We start from the raw sequence: 19,020 nt of genomic DNA on the forward strand, positions 1-19,020 counted from the left end.
AACTCCATCTAGAGATATGTGATGTTGGCATACTGCATTACAACTGCTCAGAGAGCCAGAAGGAATTACTACAACACTCTGATCTCCAGTTAACAAACCATTAACAAAAACATCTGACCCTAAAAACCACAATAAAAACAGAGATCAAACTGTTTGGGTAAAAGTAGGCTAAATGGAGATTTCAGTCTGTTTTCCTCCCCCATCTGTAGTCAGAACCAGATGTTAAAGATTGAGATTGGGGGTAGGGGAAGTAGACTTCCTCTTTTAAAATCCAGGAACTACCCCCTCTTTCCCCTTTACTGCTTATTTTGAGTGATAAGAGTTAGGCAAACATCCAAGATTTCCAATGAAAAGCTGCAGCAAAACCTTAAAAGTCTCATGATTGCTGGTGTTTGTGTGAGGAGTCAGACATCTATGTACAGAGGCAGCAAAGTAATTTCCTTTGATTCTCAAAGGCTATCTAACCTGTACCTCAAGGCCATTACTACTCTGTGAAGAATATCAAATTGTGATCCATCCACAAACACTTATGAAATAAATGAATCATAAAGCTCCACTCTTGTCTGTATGTACTCACTTTTACTGCTCTAACTCTGGATCAAGGCTTGGTCAGGTAACTTGCTTAGGCCAAAGAATTCATAGCAAGTACAACAGAAGTAGAGGTTATGAAGGTCCTCTGTGGGGGTAGGTATCCTTCCCTGCTGCTAGGAAGCCTTTGCAATCATGTGAGCATGAAGAGACACACATAGAGAGAAGCTCCAGCCATGCGGCTGAGGCACCAAACACAGTCAGGCCAATAACAGCTAAGTATCCCAGACCACAGAAACCACTCAGTCAATTCAGAGTCAGGAAAGCAAAAACATTCTCTTAAGCAACTAGATTCACTTCATAACTTCTGCAAACTGATCCCATACTAAGTGCTGAACACTTTAGTGACGTCCGTAAAGCACCTAGTTTAGTATCCAGCATATATGATTACTTCAGATCTTGGACTGTTTTATTCTTTATATATTTAGGCCTTCAAAGAATGCAGAAAATTCATGAGAATGAGCATCAGAAAATCTGAAGATCTTTTGAAAGCCTTGCAAACGTGTTCTACCTCCAATGTTTCTGACTGAGTAACTTTTGGGTGGGACTGAGAATATGCTCCTCCAGCAAGTTCCCCAGAGTTGTTTTGCTTCTCTGATAATTCTGCTGGTCTGTACATGACACTTTGCAAACCACTGCCCTAAGTCCACAGTATGTTTACTGCAGTCAACAAATATTTTTAAGTACAGCCTGTGTCAATGAGTAGGATAGGCTGAAGTCTATGAAAAGGCAGCAAGCCTCAAAACCTAAGGGTAGCTACAGGTGAAGGTGGGCTATGGGCAACACTACAGTCAGGATCAGTTCTGTGTGTGTTTGTTAAGTAATGAGGTCAGAGCAGAAAATATAGTCAGCACCTTGCATCCTTCTTCTCTTCTAATAACAACAATACATTTCTTTCTAAATACATAGGACTATGTAGTTAGCCTACACTACTTCCTCAGTATTTTCCCCTTTTGTGATACTCTGAAAATTATATAATTAAAATACGGCTCTAGTTTCTATCTATGCTACTAATGTTATTGATACAAGGACATTTTGTCACGTATATTGGAGTTGTAACTCCAACCACAGGGTTATGAACTTCATTCTAGAGACTGACCCATGTTATAATATGACCATTATAGTTCCTGAGAGGGAATTACTATGATATGTTAACCTAGCCTAACACAATCTCAGTTGGGCTATTTGATTTTCTTTCAAAAACGTGAGTAAGTTACTCAACACATACATGAATGTTTCTAATTTCCCATGTATTGTGAATAAGGTAAAGGCTGTATTTTTGCTATGAACTTTCATGTTTCCTGTGTTAAAATAAATGTCATTTTTCTGTACTTAGCAAGAAAGCATAATTTCATGGTGTAATAAGACACATCAAAACACATACTTTTATTAAAAGAAAAATAGATATCCTTCTAATAATCAATTAGGAAATGTAAAGATTAGAACCAGAGTTCTGCGGGTCAGAGTCAAGACTCTTAATTTCTTTGATTAGGCCTCAGTTTCCTCATCTGATAAAAAGAGATAGCAACATGTGGCTGCATGTTTCAAACACCAAGTCTCTTTATAACTCCTCAGACACAAGTAAAATCTTACAGCAATTAACTCAAAACCTCGGTAGATAGGACTCAGGAATCAAGGTTGATTAAACTTCCCAGGTAATTCAAATAAGCAGCCAAAACTGGAAACAACTAGATAAGAGGATCTCCGGGCACTTTCTTGGCACACAGTGGCTCATAAGGTGGGTGGCTCACAGCATCATCTGAGGGACTTAGCTATCCTTCTGTTGACAAGACCCAGCCCAGCCAGTCAGTTGGAGCATCAGAGGGCACCAAGGAACCTTAGATGATTCTTATGTATCACCATGACTGTAAATCAGTCTCAAGACTGACAGGTATTGTAGGAAATTACACACAAAACAAACAAACTAACTAATGCTGAGGATGGTGGCAGACACCTTTAATCCTAACACTCAAGAAGCAGAGGCAGGTGGATCACTATGAAATGAGGGCAGACTGTGATGATCTACAAAGGTAGTTCCAGGTCAGCTTGGGCTACATTGTGAGACACTATCTCAAATGAACAAAAAAGAAATCTCTTTAGGAAAATAAAATACGCATAAAACCACCAACTCGAATTTGTTAGTCAAGTTATATTCCAAGGACACCTAATGCTAATTCTGGAACAAGTCACTGACATGCTCTTACTAAGAAAATACAAGTATAATATCTGCACAGTAGTATAAAAGAAAAGAAAAAGAATTACAGAGAAATATAACGTAGATGTTAGTGAATTATGACACAAATTAAACTAAGCAAATTAGTCACAACAAGTTAAGAAAAATAAATCCAAAAAAAAAAATAACTTTTTGTCCCCAAAAAGTTCTTTTTGAACCATTTAGTTTATACAATACTTTGAAAGTCAGCAAGTCAAAAAAAGATTCTGGGCAAAGCCTCAAAAATATTTCTTAAATATTTAACTGATACATTTTCACAGAGATTTGTGTGTGTGTGTGTGTGTGTATGTATGTGTGTGCACACACATGCATGCACACCCACAAACACTTTTAAAACATTCATGACTTGAGCTGGTTGAAATACCCTTTAGAGAGGATTAGCTTTCTTCTTGATGCAGAAATATCAGCTTATTAATAAAATAATCTTTAGAGCATTTGGGAAAACAGCATGAAAAAAGTAGCAGTTATTATTAATAAATAAAGCATCTATAAAATACAGGCATGGGAAACTAGAACGATATTTAATCAACATGTTAACTATCACCCCTATGATACTGCTAAAAGAAATTTTAGTAAGACGTATATATGATATTTTAATAGTTTAATATATTAAAGATTATTTAAATGTTTTCATCTACTTCAGCTGGGGCTACAGGGAATTCAAAGGCTAGAATGAATAATCTAACAAATGTCTAGTCAAATTAGTCACTGAGATTTTAAGGATGCATATGTCTTCAGACAAGTCTGAACAACTGCCATTTTCCTTCTATTACGAACTTTGAAGCGCTTAGTCACATGGCTGCATTCATTTAAAGTGGTCTGGCTTTACTTTGTGTGGTACAGTGACCAGCTTGGGCTGGGTGGGGGGTGTCTTACAGTAGGCTTCCCTTTCCCACTGCTCCTTGAACACTCCTCCATTATTTGTTGTCATTGTTTTGTCATGGGCAAGCATAACTCTAAGGAAACCACCAAGTGCTACAGCATCTGTTAAACTGCCTTGGAGTAAGAGTTAAAGTTGGTAGGGCTTAATCACCAACATGTCCCAGAAATAAGGCCAAGCTCAGAATTTTCCCTCAGACAACAGGACACTTTAAGATGTAACCTAGGAAAACCCCTCCAAGAGCCAAGGGATGTTTGAAGAACATGAGGAGATTACTTTGACTGAATGAGTAAAGGTTTATGAATTTGAATCAGAATGACCTAACAATATTTAAGATAGTCTCATAAGCCAGTCACTAATGTGACCTAAACCTAAAACACCTAGGAGAAATACATCTACGCTTAGGCCTGCCTCTTACCTCTCCAAGTTTCCTCTGCTTTCATTGCTGAGCGCTGCCTCCAGCCTCATTCAATGCTACAAGGTTCACACACATTATAACAACCAGCTCTGGGTTCCACTTTCAGAGGATTTCACCACATTGTCTTCAACTTACTAATCTGGTTCACAGCTTTATATAGATTAAGATTTTTTCATCTGTGATGTATTGAATTCTGTCCCTCTAATGTGTAAAGTGAATCACTAACCCCTAATTTGTTATCTTATTTGGAAGACAGTGTTTTTGTATGAGCATATTGCCTGCATGTGTATTAAGTGCATCGGCATGTGGTGCAAAGCCTGGAGAGGTCAGAAGAGGGCATCGGATCCCCTGGAACTGGAGTTATAGACAGTTGTTAGCCTCCATGTGGATGCTGGGAATTAAACTGGGGTCCTCTGCAAGAGCATCCAGTGCTCTTAACCACTAAGCCATCTCTCCAGTCCCTGGAGACAGTATGTTTACAAAGGTAATCATCAGAACTGATGTCACTGGAGTAGACTCTAATATAACCTAACTTCGGTCCAACAGTAAGTGGAGGACTGATTGTGGTAACATATGCTTCTAATTCCACTACTTAGGAGGCTCACAGGAGGAATGTGAGTTGGAGGACAGCTTGGAATACCTAGCATGACCTTGAAAGAAAGGGGTGTGTGTGTGAGGGGGTTGGTTTTAACTGTCAACTACCCGAGAGAGTCTTAATGAGGGATTGTCTAGATCAGTTCAGCCTGTGGGCCTATCTATAGGGGACTGTCTTAATTACATTAGCTGATATGGAAAGACCCAGCACATTGTGGGCATCACCATTCTCCAGGAAGGGAATCCTGGACTGTGAGAGTGTATGCAGGGTTCTGAGCAGAAGTAAGCATGCATTCATGTCTCTCTTAACTGTGGCTATGACTAGCTGTTTCAAGTTCCTGCCTTGACTGCAGTGATGAACCGTAACCTGGACTTGTTAGTAAATAAGGATTTTTTTTTCTTTTTTTGGTCAGAGTATATAATTACAACAGAAATGAAACTAGGGCTAGTGGCATTTGTAAACACACATACAAGGTAAATGTCATATGAAGATGAAAGCAGAGATCAGTGATATGTCTACAAAGGAATGCCAAATGTTGTCAGTAAGCCACCAGAAGGTAGAAAAGAGACACACAATGGATTCTTCTTCAAAGCCCTCTGTAGGAACAAACCCTGTTTATACCTTAATGGCAGACTGTTAATCCCCGGAACTGTGAGACTGTAAATGTCTATGGTTTAAGCCACCCAGTTTGCTGAGCTTTGTTATCAAATATTGTTGACTATCACATTTTATTTCAATGAAAATTATTTACTTCCAAAAGATCTCAGTGTCTCTTTTTCCTTCCAAATATGTTTGATTTTTTCTTAAATTTTCCCCAATTCCTTAATTTTTAAAAAATGAACTTAATTCTTTATTTTATTTCTGTGCAGTCTAAATATCCTTATTCAAAAGGTGTATAGTATGGTCTATAAAATTAGAAACTAACTTATGGAGCTAGAGAGATGGCTCAGCGGTTGAGTACACACTGTCCTTCCAGGATACCTGAGTTTGGTTCCAATAACCCATGTCAGGCAGCTCAAAATCACATGTAACTCTAGTTCTGATCTCTGTGGGCACCTGTGTGCACATGCACATACCCACACAGCCACACACACATACACATAACTAAAACAATAAAAATTGGCTGGATGGTCTTTTCACATGTCCCCCACCTGGACTACAGGTCTCTCCTTGCAGCAGCCATGGGAGAGCGAAGTCCAAGCTGCGTGGCGAGATCATGGCAGGACAAGCATTTAGAATTTCTTCTGCTGTTTGACAGCACTGGTTGAGAGTAGTGCAGCTGAAACTATAACTAAAGGTGGCATTTTGTTTCCAGAAAAACCTCAAAGTACTGCAAGCAGCAGTAGTACCTTGGGATCAGACACTAAAGGAAAGGGAGGAGAGATTTAATCAGCTAGTGTGAACGTCGGAGACAAAGTTCTTCCAGAATATGGAGGCAAAGTAGTTCTAGGTCACAAGGGTTATTTATTTAGAGATGGTGACATCCTTGGGAAGTATGTAGACTGAAATCATTGTAGAAATGGCCTCACACAAAGCTGCCAATTCCACCGCAGTTGTGAAATATCTCATCACATAAATAATTTCCATGCCTCCCTTTTGTTATAAACTGATATCTAAGCTGACAAAAAAATTTTAAAAAATCTTTAAAACTATTTTTAAAAAAATAAATAAAAAATAGGTTAACAACATTACTATATGAATTAAGAAGCTAGAGTTTTCTATATAGATATACATATATATATTGATATAGCATTCCATTTTGCCATTAAAATTCAACTGCTTTGAGGATAGAAGAATCTGACTGAAGCAGGTAACATTTAAACAAGCAGTGTTGATGGAAATTAAATTAGAGAAATCAGTGAAGTCTTTACACCAGTGTTGATGGAAATTAAATTAGAGAAATCAGTGAAGTCTTTACACCAGCCAATGCTAACAAGCACTCCATTATAAATAGCTCTCATGAATAGTCATTTTATATACAAATTTTGGTTGCTGAAAGACATTCACTGAGCAAGCAATTCCAGGTAATTTGCTAGTTGTGATTATTGTAATGTGTAATTTTTAGTTGTGATAATTACCCAAGAGATTTAGAATATACAATTTGTAGAATAATTATGCAACCTCTATTTATTTCTTTAGGCCCAGTATTTGAGAAAAGAGACTGAATTTGAGGCCTCGTGGGTTTTTTTTTTTTTTTTTTCCCAAGGCCTTACTGATTTATCTTTGTGTGGTACTTTGCTATCAAATACAGTGCCTCTGGAAGTGACAAGGGTACCAGAAAATCACTCTGTGTGTACTTCCCTGGAGTGGACCCCTCCTCAGGATCCCCGTGGCTTACAGAGGAGCCCACCTCAAACATTCCCATGTTCTTTGGTTGGCAGAGGAGGTAAGGCACAGGAGCCTGTGGCTCACTGTGTCCTCCTCTGTTTCCTACAATTCTTGGAAGTGACAGTGTTAATTATCTGTTCCATAGTTCTAGTCTGGGTCAGTGGGGAGCAGTAGAACATTCTTGGTGGAAACTCAAGGGGATCTGGAGGTTGACAGATATGGCAGAGTGAATGATCTGGCTGCATACATTTGCTTTAGGACACTGGAGCAAACTTGCACTTGTGAGTTTACATGCTCTTGAAGGACTTACAAATCTTTCCACCGTATTTATTATTTTAAGTTGCATTTCCCATCAAAGTATATTCCAACTTAAAAATAATATAAAAAACAACTAGAAATGGTAAGACATTGAATTACAGAAGGACGTTTTAGGATAATGTTTAGAATAAGTTTCTTCTACTTAACCAAGAGCTGGTATGCTTTCCATTTAGACTACTACTTAATCCCAAGAAAAGAACAGTTTGCAAATGGCACTTCAATTGCACACTCAAACTACCTAGCTGGAGTATTACGTGCGTGTGTAAAATGATTCTGAAAATGGTTTCCTAAACTTACACTGTCTGAACAGTTATCATCATTCACACGTGAGGCGCAGCACTGTAAATGTGGATGCTGTAAATATATACTGTATTTTAAGACAGTATGAATAAACAAATTTCATTGAGAATTCATTATTTGGTACAGGCAAGATGGCTCCCTCGGTGGGTAGAGGTGTTTACCACGAAGGCTGACAATCTGCATTCTATTTGTGCAACCTACACTGTGGGAAGAGAGAACCAAGCCCCCAAGAGCTAACCTCTGACCACACCAGGCATTGTAGGAGCACACACAAACACATATGCATGTACAATAAAAATAATAAAATGTAACAAATAACTCATTATTCTGCTAACACGGTAAAATAATATTTAGATATTTTCTCCAAAATATTTATTAAAAATATTATTTTTAACAAAGCCGCTAGGTTATTTAAAATGCTACGTGTCTGCGGCATGCTTCTGCTGGACAGTACTGTCCTATCTCCCACCTTCAGTGTATCTATTGCTTTGTCTCTTTTTTTCTCTTTAGTTTTTAATGTCCTCTTAAAGAATTCTTAAATCTATTCTCCTATAGTTTTCCCATTTTACTAACACTGCAGTGAGCATCCCATTGCTAATGAAATTCCATATCAACCTTCTCAAAAAAAATAAGCTCCATGACAGTCATTTCTCCTCAGCCTTACTAGGTACCTTCATCTGTACTTGTCGCTGCTGGCACTATTGTCTAAACTGTAGTGATCGCCCATCTATATTCATTCCTCTGCCTGTAATCTATTACTCCTAATACTCTTTCCAGGACCATGTTTCTGAAGCACATATCAGATCACTTCTTCATTCATCACCTGAAACAAATGCCAATGATCCCTTAGTTTTTAGGAAGTCCACATTTAATTTAGGCACACTATTAATTCTCTCTAGACTGAACTGAAAACCCCAGTCATATTTTTCCTGACATCTCTCTTCAAAACATTTGACCCACTTTCTTATACCGATAACATATTCCCAGTAATACTAGACATGTGAGGAGCCCTGCATTCATGAGTACTATTGCTTCACAATGCAAAACCCTACCTCATAGTGGTTATCAAAATGCCACTCATTTCTTCATGAAGCTAGCTCCAGTCCTAGAAGTTGAAACTAACCACTATAGTCCTGATAGACCCCATGCCTTTCCCAGTATAGTAACATTAAGTTCTTTTTAAACTATAGCCAAAGCATGCTCATCAATAAATGATTCTTAAGAGAAGGGGGGGGATGAGAAGGACAAAAACCATCAGAGAACGATTCTTAAGAGAAGGGGGGGGATGAGAAGGACAAAAACGATCAGAGAACTAATAGGAAAAAATGTGATTCTTTAGGACAAGAGGAATGTCCAATGAACAACTATATTGCAAAGTGATATGTAGATAGCAGGCACTTGATAAGGTAAATGTTTGCTAAATAAAGAGCAAAGTAAAGAAAACGATCTAGGTTTAAAAAGTCAGAAATCTGGAGAGACTTTAAATTATCAGTTTAGTGGGATGTTGACATCACATGCAGCTATGTTGAATTAACTGAATGAACTTCTATATGCATGTGGGTCAATAGACTATGTCCAGAAAGTTCTTAACAAAGTTGACCAGAGCTTGGTAGAGAGTTTACCTAGCATACACATCTAATACCACATAAATAAAACAGAAACAGAAAACCATATTCAGCATGTAAATTAAACTCAGGACAATGAAGCCCAGTCTACGTAGTAAACTGCTTATGTTCTCAAATATTCACCTAACACCACTTCAAAACAGAAGCAGAATTTGTTAATTTATGGTTTAATGAACTGATTCTTCAAGGCTTCTCAAAAGAGACAAAGGTGGTAAATAAAAGATCCCTATCTTTTATCAGAAAGCTGATATTCTTTTTAAAGGTCACAAAGATAGGATGAGCCTAAACCCCTAGCTACGCTATGCCAAACAGCTGGCTGCAAAAGCAGCTCAAATAGATCACAACTGTGAATGCAAGCAAAATGCACTATTCAAGTCACTTTAATTTTAAAGTATAAATTAACAGGTAGAAATCAAAAGGAGATATAACTCCAAAGCCATTTAAAATAGTGATTAATAATATGGAATGTATAGAACATGAAGTCTTACTTTATCAAAATTAAAGAAACTAAAATGAAAAGGCAGTGCCTTGCAAGGATGGGACTCTTGGTGGGCACAGTGGATGGACCCTCACTGAAGGACACTTGGAATAACAGGTCAGACTCGAAAGGCTATATTATATATGAGAGTACATTAAATTGGGTGGTGGGACAATGGGGTGATGTGCAGATAGAGAAATGGATCTAAATACCATCAAACGATATTGTATGGAAAAAAATCACAAAAACTCAATTAAAAAATTCAATTTAAAAAAATCCCAGCATAGAATTATCTATTGAAACTGATGACTGCTGGGAAACAGAGTCAGCATCTTTCAAGGGTGGCACTCTAGGTAGAATAACCAAGCTCCCATGATGTATTCATATTGAAGGGCATTTATTTGGTGAACCAAATTTGACTCTATAGGCCTTATTTTATTTATTTATATATATACACATATATATGTATGTATATAATAGAGTATATGAAATTGGGTGGTGGGCAGTAAGATGGAGGTGCAGATACAGAAGGGGAGTTAAATGCAATCAAAATATATTGCATGAAATTTGCAAAAATTCGATAAAAGGAAAAAAGATTGCATAAATTTACAAAAGAAAAAAAAAGTTCAAATGAGGCTGAGTTGTAAAAGCTATTCATTTCATGTCTTTAATCCCAGGACTTGGGAGTTAGAGGCAGAAGGATGAGTTCAAAGTGATTTCTGGCTACCTAGCTAGTTTTGTCTCAAAGAATATTAAAAAAAAAAAATCATTGCTGCTTCCAAACCTAAAAAAAAATTAAATACCTCATTTTTACTTCAAACCTAAAAGCAGAACCAAATGAGTTTCTAAGCTACTATTATTTAGCTGTTCAGGGACACAATAAACATTCTTTCAGGATATTTACTAGTCATATAATGAGCTAATTTTGACAAACAGGAAAGCAAATATTTCAGTTAGTTTCAGTTAGTTACATTCAGCAAAATATTGTCACAGTGTTGAGTGTATGCCTACAGAGAAGAGCACTGAAATAAACATCACCAGATGAACTTTTGGAAGAACAGTAATCACTTATTTTCTTAAAAAAAAAAAAAAGGATAGGTAGATATTCTGTTATCAGTAATTCAATGTGTACTAACTAGCAGCAGCATAATTAAAACAAAAGTCCCAAGAATTTGAAAAGTGTTGAGTTACCATCTTTAGTAATTCACCACAGAATTTTATATTCAAATAAACACATACAATTAAGGATAAAACATTTCATCATAGATATATTTTTCTTTTTATCTTTTTTTTTTTTTTTTTTTGGTCTTTTTTAAGACAGTTTCTCCTTGTAGCTTCAGATGGCCTGGAACTCAATCTGTAGACCAGGCTGGCCTTGAACTCAGAGAGATCCTCCATCCTCTGCCTCCCAAGTGCTGGTATCAAAGCCTTGCACCACCACACCCAGCCATTTTTATTATCTGTGTATTTTTATCTTTTTTTTTTTTTTTTTTTGGTTTTTTTGATACGGGGTTCCCCGGCTGTCCTGGAACTATGTAGACCAGGCTGGCCTTGAACTCACAGAGATCTGCCTGCCTCTGCTTCCTAAGTGCTGGGATTAAAGGCATGTGCCACCACGCCCAGCTATTTTTGTCTTTTAACAATGCCTAGTCCCATGATCTAGATACAGTGGGGGAAAGAATAAATGCCTATTAAATAAAGAACAAGGTGAATGAAATTTTATTAAATTTTTGAAATTTTCATACAATATATTTTGGTCATATTTAGATGCTGTATGCTATCTGCACCCCTCTCACTGAGCCCCCGCTTGTATTTCATATAGTCTGTCATATATGTTAAGACCTATCAAGTCAAGTTTGTGTCCCCAAATGTCCTTCGGTGTGCTTCGTTCCACTGGAGCCTGGTTAAACCTATCTAGCGTCACACCTGTAAAGAAAACCAACTCTTCCTCTCCCTGTAGTTGCTAGCAGTTCCTCAGCTAAGGTGGGGCTTACCCACTCTCCCACTTCTATGCTAGGATTTTGTCTGTCTTGAGTTGTCACAGGTCTTATGCATGCTGTCACCAATGCTGTAAGTTCATATGAGAAACTTCCCAGAGATCTGGAAAACTGTTTCCTTGTGGTCATCTACCTCCTCTGGCTCTTACAATCTTTCTGCCCCCCTTCTGCAAAATCCTCTGAGCCTTGGGTGTAGATATATATGTGATCTATTCAGGGATAAACAACCTGCAGCTTCTCATTCTCTGCACTTTGGCCAGTTGTGGCTTTATAAACTCTCACCAGCAAAGTTTTATCATGCAACAGATGGTGATTAACCCAGAAAGGTGAAGAGCTGAAATCTGAAGAGCTGCTTAATTCTCACTTCAATGCTACATTACAGTTATATTTATTTTAAAGAAAAAAACAAACAACTTCAAAGTAGAACCCTTCTCTTGGGGGTTAGTTCAAAGATTGTTCAGTATCACTGCCTTCCAAGCACAATCTGACACCCCAATGGCAAGCGAGAAGGGCGCTTTGAGAAGGTCTACAGCTCTAAGAATCACCAGGCAAAAGAAGTCCAGGCACTGGGGCTAGGGAGAAGGCTCAGCTAAGTTAAGAGCACTGCCTGCTATTGCAGAGGACCTGGGTTCAGTTTCTAGAACCCCTGAGGTGGCTAACAACTGTTCCTAACTCCAGTTCCAGGGGATCCAACACCCTCTTCTGGCCTCCACAGGCAATGAATGCAGGCAAACACTCATACACAAAAAATGAAAATAAATAAATCAAAACCATTTTTTAAAGAAGCCTCAGGATGCATTTGTGGCCAAAAAGTAGAAGCAAACAGAACCAACCTAAATTGGAATATCCAATCATTAGTCTGTGTCATTAGTCCATGTTAAACTAGTACAGTGCCAGTAATAAATATATCATCTCTATTTACCTACAAAACAAGTCATTTATGATTTCATTTCTAAACAGAAAGTTCTGCTCAGATGTAAGGCTTCAAATCTTGGTCTGTAATACTGTAGTGCCCACCTGTATCTAAGGGAGACAACCCACTATTGTTCTAAAATGATGGCTAAATTTGTTTTCTCCCCCTATCTAGATGCCTTTGAGAAGGAACTGACACTGATTCTAGGCACTCCAACAGCTATCAAAGTGCCTGAAAACAAATCCTGAGTTCATCACTCTTGAGTACAGCCTTAGCAGACAAAAGAAAAATGAGGAGGAACCCAATAGAGGGATGCTTTTGGAAGCTCTCATCAAGAAATTCCAATGGTCTCTGATACGACAATTTGAAATTTGCCCTGTTCTGATCTTTTTCTGGTTCCCTATCTAGATCTTGTAATGCTAATTACTTTTGCCTTTACTTCTTCACATCTCCTAGGCAACAGTCAAGGGCTTTCTTTTCTCCCTACAGTTAAGAGTTATGCAATTCTTAAGTCTTTTAGATAGACTCACTGAAGGGGTACCCCAATTGCCTCCCCGTGTCCCTGTTCAGCAAGGAAGAAGACAGAGTGGTCTGTGTCTCGATTCCCTATCGGCAATTTGGGTAACCTCTTCAGAGGATGGTGTGATAAGAATAGGAAGTAGGAATTGGCTAGGCAGTTAGGGTTTTTTAAAAGACCCCAAAGAAAAGTAGCCAGTTTCTTGGCTAAAAGTCAAAATGTTCTTGGGCCTCTTAGCAACATACTTTGTTCCAAAGACCAAAAATGTTAAAAGTATTTGGAGCTCTTATCTAATCCCTAAAAGATTTTAGGGTTACCTCTTCAGAGGGGGACTGTTAAATTAGCAAAAATGCCATAAGTTTAACTGGTCAAGAGTATAAAATCCATAGTCTATCAGTTTGAGGACCTACCTTTCCAATCTCACTGTTAATCACCTGGTGATAGAACCCCTAGGAAGGCAGGTTGACCTTGTTATGCTTAATAGGTGGACTGAATACCTGGTGCATTAATGAGGTAGCAAAATTTCCTGCCTGGAATCCTGCCTTGTAACATAGAACTCCTCAGAACTTCTGACCAGCCACAGTCATGTAGGTCTCTGTAAGTCTGTCCATTTTCTGCTGTTTCGTTCCATTGTTCAATTCTTCTATGCATGAGACTAAGAACCTTTTAGGGGACCCTCTCCCCAACCCCTTTCAGTATCATCCAAAACTATGGACATATGCTGTCTTAACAGACAAAATGACCCACAGTAACAGCATGTGAAGGTGCTTTGCAGACAATGATAAACTGGTACCAATTTTTGAAATATTCTGGAAAAAAATTCATTTTGTACCCTTTGTATGTTCAGAATGTAACATTATTATGTAACAGAAAATAATAAAATAAACTAGTAGTACATAAAACAACATGAATGAATCTCACTGAAATATATGGAGTGAAAGAAGCAGAGCTAATGGGCATGTACTGTATAATCCCATGATCGTTCCTTTTCAGCATCCACATGGCGGCTAACAACTGTCCATAACTCCAGTTCCAGGGGATCCCATCGATGCCTTCTTCTGACCTCTGAGGGCATTGCGTGACACGGGTGCACTTACCTACATGCAAGCAATACACACATACACATAAAATATAAAAACAACAAAAAAAGACTTTCTGTAGTCCATTAGCTGGTCTATTTTAAGAGACAGGACAATATAAATATGATTAAAATATATTTATGAAATTTGCAAAAATTCAACTAAAAAAAAGAAAGAAGTGACAGTGACAAATTAAAAGGTACAGATAACTTTAGTCACTTAAGGAGAAATAACAATAACAGAATATTCCCAGGACAGTTATTTCCAAATCTCAGAATTCTATCAAAGAAACTTATATACTAAATTAGAAATGTCAAATTCTAGAGAACTTAAACAGATATTCTACAACTTGTGAAAGTACTTATATTCATAAATCATTGTCTTTCAGTCATTTCCTTTGTAAGATGGGAAGAAGTTTGAGTTTTCTTTTTCATTTTAAAATTCTATTCCCACAATGAAATAAAAAATACATTAAGTTTTTTATACTTTTAGTGAGATGAAAGAGTTTACTACCTACCTCTAAGACATATTAGATGAGATTGACTGGGAATCAATTTTAGGTGCTAAGTACTTCATAGATATACATTTAAAACACTACTCAAATCACTAAGTACACAAATTTTATAACATATATAGTTCAGCAACCACATGTTAAAATCCATTAAGTATCTATTGTTATTACTACTTTTTATTAGCAAAGCAATTAAATACCAGAAGAAAAGCATTAGCAGATTGTATGTGATAAAATGTTTCTCTTTTATTCTAATTCCAGTGATTAAAGGCCCTTCTGGGAACCTTAATTAGGCTTTCCCTGAATAGCAGAGGACTCCTGCTGGGTGATACCAAAAGCAGGGCTTTCACTGCAGCTTCTGACACAGATCCAAGTTGATAAAACTAAAATTTTGAGCCAATATAAACATAGCTGGATCTGAGGCTTGGTTAATATCTCTCCATATAAGAAGGAAAGTCAAGTTCTGGCACTAATGCTGTTCAACAATCCTGATACTTGAAGAGTTTTATGGTAGAATTCATGGCTGGGGACAGACAGTATCATGATGTTTAAAAACCTTATTTTCCACTTCATCAATGATGACTTACACAAGCCTATGAACTCTATATTTTCTCATCTTATAAAGTCTCTCTCTCTCGCTCTCGCTCTCTGAATGTGATCTTGGGTCTATTTCCTGCTATGGATACCTACCTGTTCTCTAAAAAGAGAAGAGAAAATAAATCTCAGCTCTATTCCTCTCAGAAATGCTCTATAAAAATTACTTTCTTTTCTTTTTCTTATTATTTGGTCTTCTCTTTCTTCTCTACTCATTTCTGTTGTTGCTGGTGTTTCATCGGATCTTCCAATGACTTAGTCCATCAATAATATTTACACTATTGCTTCACTGCTGGCGACACAATGAATAAAGTGCTGCTTGGTAAATGAAGAGACTAACATATGACTGGGCAGTATAAATGTTAAAAGACTATGCTACAAATTTTAGCAGTAATAGCTTCTTTTAATTATTTATTTATTTATTTATTTATTTATTTATTTATTTATTTTATTTTATGTGTATGCATGTATTGCCTGCATGTAGGTATGTCTGCGGAGGTCAGAAGAGGCTGTCAGAGCCCCTGGGACTGGAGTTACGGACAGTTGTTAGCCGTCATGTGGGTGCTAGGATTCAAACCCAGGTCTTCTGCAAGACCAAGCACTGTTCTTAACTGCTAAGCCATCTCTCCAGCCCGCAGTAATAGCTTCTTAAAACATTTACTCAACTCAATTCAACCAATACTTACCTCAATGGCTACCCTAGTGGCTGTGGCCGTAACAGTGAATACGAACACCCTAGTCAACATCCCAGTAAACATAATTCAAAGGTCAGAGGAAGAAAGGTGGGATCTAGGCAAAGGATTAACGAGAACAAAACTGGACCAATGGCTGCTGCTAAGGATGTGCTAGAGTGAAGGGTGGGCGATCTTCCCTGAGGGAGATGAGACCTAAGAAGAAGCTGGAGTGACTGAAATTGTGAAGTCTGCTCCAGGCAAAAATGAGCAGCTGTGAAAGCTCTGCTATAAAGACAGGAGAATAATTACAAAGGACTACAGAAGAAAGCAGTGTGGACTCAACAAGAACCCAGAATGTCTCCTATGATATGCAGGAAAAGGGGAAAGGACCAGAATTAGGAGGATCTTATAGGTTATGTGAAAACGTAAGCCCTGTCAAAGTCATCAGATGTTTGTCCTTCGCTCTTCCAACTCCTAATTTATGTAAGACAATTGCTAACACACTCCTTGACTACTGCTTTAAATACAATCTATACGGTAACGCCTAAGTCCTAATTTCTCAGCTTAATCATCATAGGCAGGTCACTTAAATAGTGTGTCAATTTATCTATAAAATATAAATAAAAACTATCAGCCCCATTTATGTCTGAGATATGAAGACAAAAAAATGACAAAGTACATTTTAAAGAATAAAGCAAAGAATAAAATCATAAATATTAAACTAAAAATAATATTTCAAAGACTTTATTAAAGCTAACCTATTGAAACTATTTTTAGATGGGTGAAATTTGAACTAAACAAAACAAGAAAGAAACTGGCGAATTACTTTCTTAAGAAGTATGATTAAAAAGATAAAGTTGAGAGAATGTTTCACCTTACAAAGACAAATGCAAACATAAGACAGAAGGAAGTCCAATTAACCAGATCAAACACAGCCGGCAACCTGGGTTTCACAGGCTTCTCCCTCTTGTCTTCTTTCACAGAGTTAAGTATTTTAAGATTGATAATTACAGATCTAGGGATAAAAGAAAACTCATTTTATAGATAAATGTTACTGAATTATCTAAGTTTTATAGAGCACAAACTGGAAGGCTCCTGAATCATTTTACTACATTTACAACAGAAGTTTTAAACACATCTATTTTGAGTAAAATCATGTAAAAAAAATTTCATTTCCTCTTAAATATTAGCATATTTTACTATAAAATAAGTTTAAATTACAATTGCAAATTAGTTTCAACTGTCAATTATTCCTCAGTGAAGCTGGGTAAGAAATTAATCTTTTAAGGTTTATAAAGTTATGCCCCACAGGGTCAAAAGCAGTAACTGCATTTATAATTTATCACAGAAATATCAGAGAATATGCAATTTTGTGGAGAAATATTCACCTATCAAACACAAGCTGTTGTACATATGAATCAATACTGGGATATTATGGGTAGGCCTAGAGGAAAACAAACAAATAAATAAACATCTTAGTAACCAGAATACCAACTATAGTGTTACTTAACTACTCTAATACATTCTTGATTGCTTCCCAGTCTCCTCCACTTATAGTGATAGATCAAGCAGCATTTCAGTGAAGAAAATACTAACACCCTCCCTGCAAAGCATGTTAGGCCATTCTGTAAAAAAGACTAAGACAGGAAAGGTGCTCAGTGGTACTGAAACCATGTCTGAAGTTCGGTTTAAATAAAATTCAACTAAATAATCATGATTCTATGGCTGTTAGGGTTAGCTGTTATTATTTGTTTTATGGAAAGGAAAGATGATTTTCTGTATGAAATATACAAAAATCTAAAAATTAGAAAAAAAAAACAAAAAAGGAATTTCAGGAAAAAAAAAGCAAAAAACCATCATTGCGACTCATGGTTTGATAAATCAAGGAAACACAAAAGGTGAGTAAGTTTGGGACAAAATTAAATTTTAATCACCAAATTTTTGTGTGCCTTATCTTTATATGCACAACCAAAATAGTGAGAAAAATACAATACAATGAAAATAACACAAACTAGAAGCCACATAGGAAGATTTGTCAAAATAACTACATCAATTAATCAGCATGCTGAGACTGTTGCTGTTTTTGTTTTGGTTTAGGCAAATGGCATATTTAACTATTCAAATTATGTATAAGTATGCTGATCTGGTTTTCTTTTGATCAGATAAGTACCTTCCACAACTGAAAATACTGAAGAATAGTGAAAGTATGTAAGAGACTCTTCAGATTGTTTAGAAGTCATTCTTGTGTCCATTTATTTATTTGTTTATTTATTTTTGCACTTCCATGACACAATCTAAAGTTTAGGCTGCAATAACATCTTATTTATGGTAGCTCAACATATTCTTAGGAGTGCACCCAACTGATCAAACTCCAATTATCCAAGACAGTAGTGTCAAATATTCATAAACACATCTCCTCTATCAAGCCATTGCTAGTCAATTATTCCCTATGTCCTAACAAAATTCCATGTCTAAGATTCAGATACATTCAGAATCAAATTTTCTATCTAAACACTACTACCTTCCTGTATCTTCTGGCCATTCCAAAATATAGTCCCTCAGTCTCCCATTCTCAACTCACTAATATTCCTGTTTCTAAAAATGGACTTAAATAGGAGTTCTTCATAAAATTTTCTGTGATTAGGCCAGTCTTATTAGAAGAAATCTCTCTCTTTTCAGGAATTCTGTTTTCTGTTTGCTTGTTTTTCAGACAGGGTCTAACACAGCCCAGGTTTGTCCTGTATCACTGTGTATGGAAGGATAGTCTTGAACTCCTGATCCTCCTGCCTCTGCCTTCTAAGTGCTGGGATTACATATACCACCATACCTGCCTTTATAGAAATTATCTGATAACATTTCCTAGCACACTTCTATACAAAATTATACTGCCTTTGTTATATCTATACTACTATTTGAGACCTCCTTTAAGGCAATCTGAGTTTTAAATACAGAGACAGACCCAGAGGTCATAT

General features: G+C 36.9%; 1 protein-coding gene and 1 pseudogene across 4 annotated transcripts in view; one reads left to right on the forward strand and one right to left on the reverse strand.

Annotated features, from left to right (window-relative positions):
- Cblb (Cbl proto-oncogene B) overlaps positions 1-19,020 on the reverse strand; it is a 231,991-nt gene that overhangs the window by 139,667 nt on the left and 73,304 nt on the right. The gene's annotated exons all lie outside the window — the stretch shown is intronic.
- Positions 5,931-6,220, forward strand: LOC103747584 (annotated as a pseudogene).

This window comes from Nannospalax galili, unplaced genomic scaffold (genome assembly GCF_000622305.1).
Source record: "Nannospalax galili isolate Female #2095 unplaced genomic scaffold, S.galili_v1.0 scaffold465, whole genome shotgun sequence".
Taxonomy (NCBI): Eukaryota; Metazoa; Chordata; class Mammalia; order Rodentia; family Spalacidae; genus Nannospalax; species Nannospalax galili.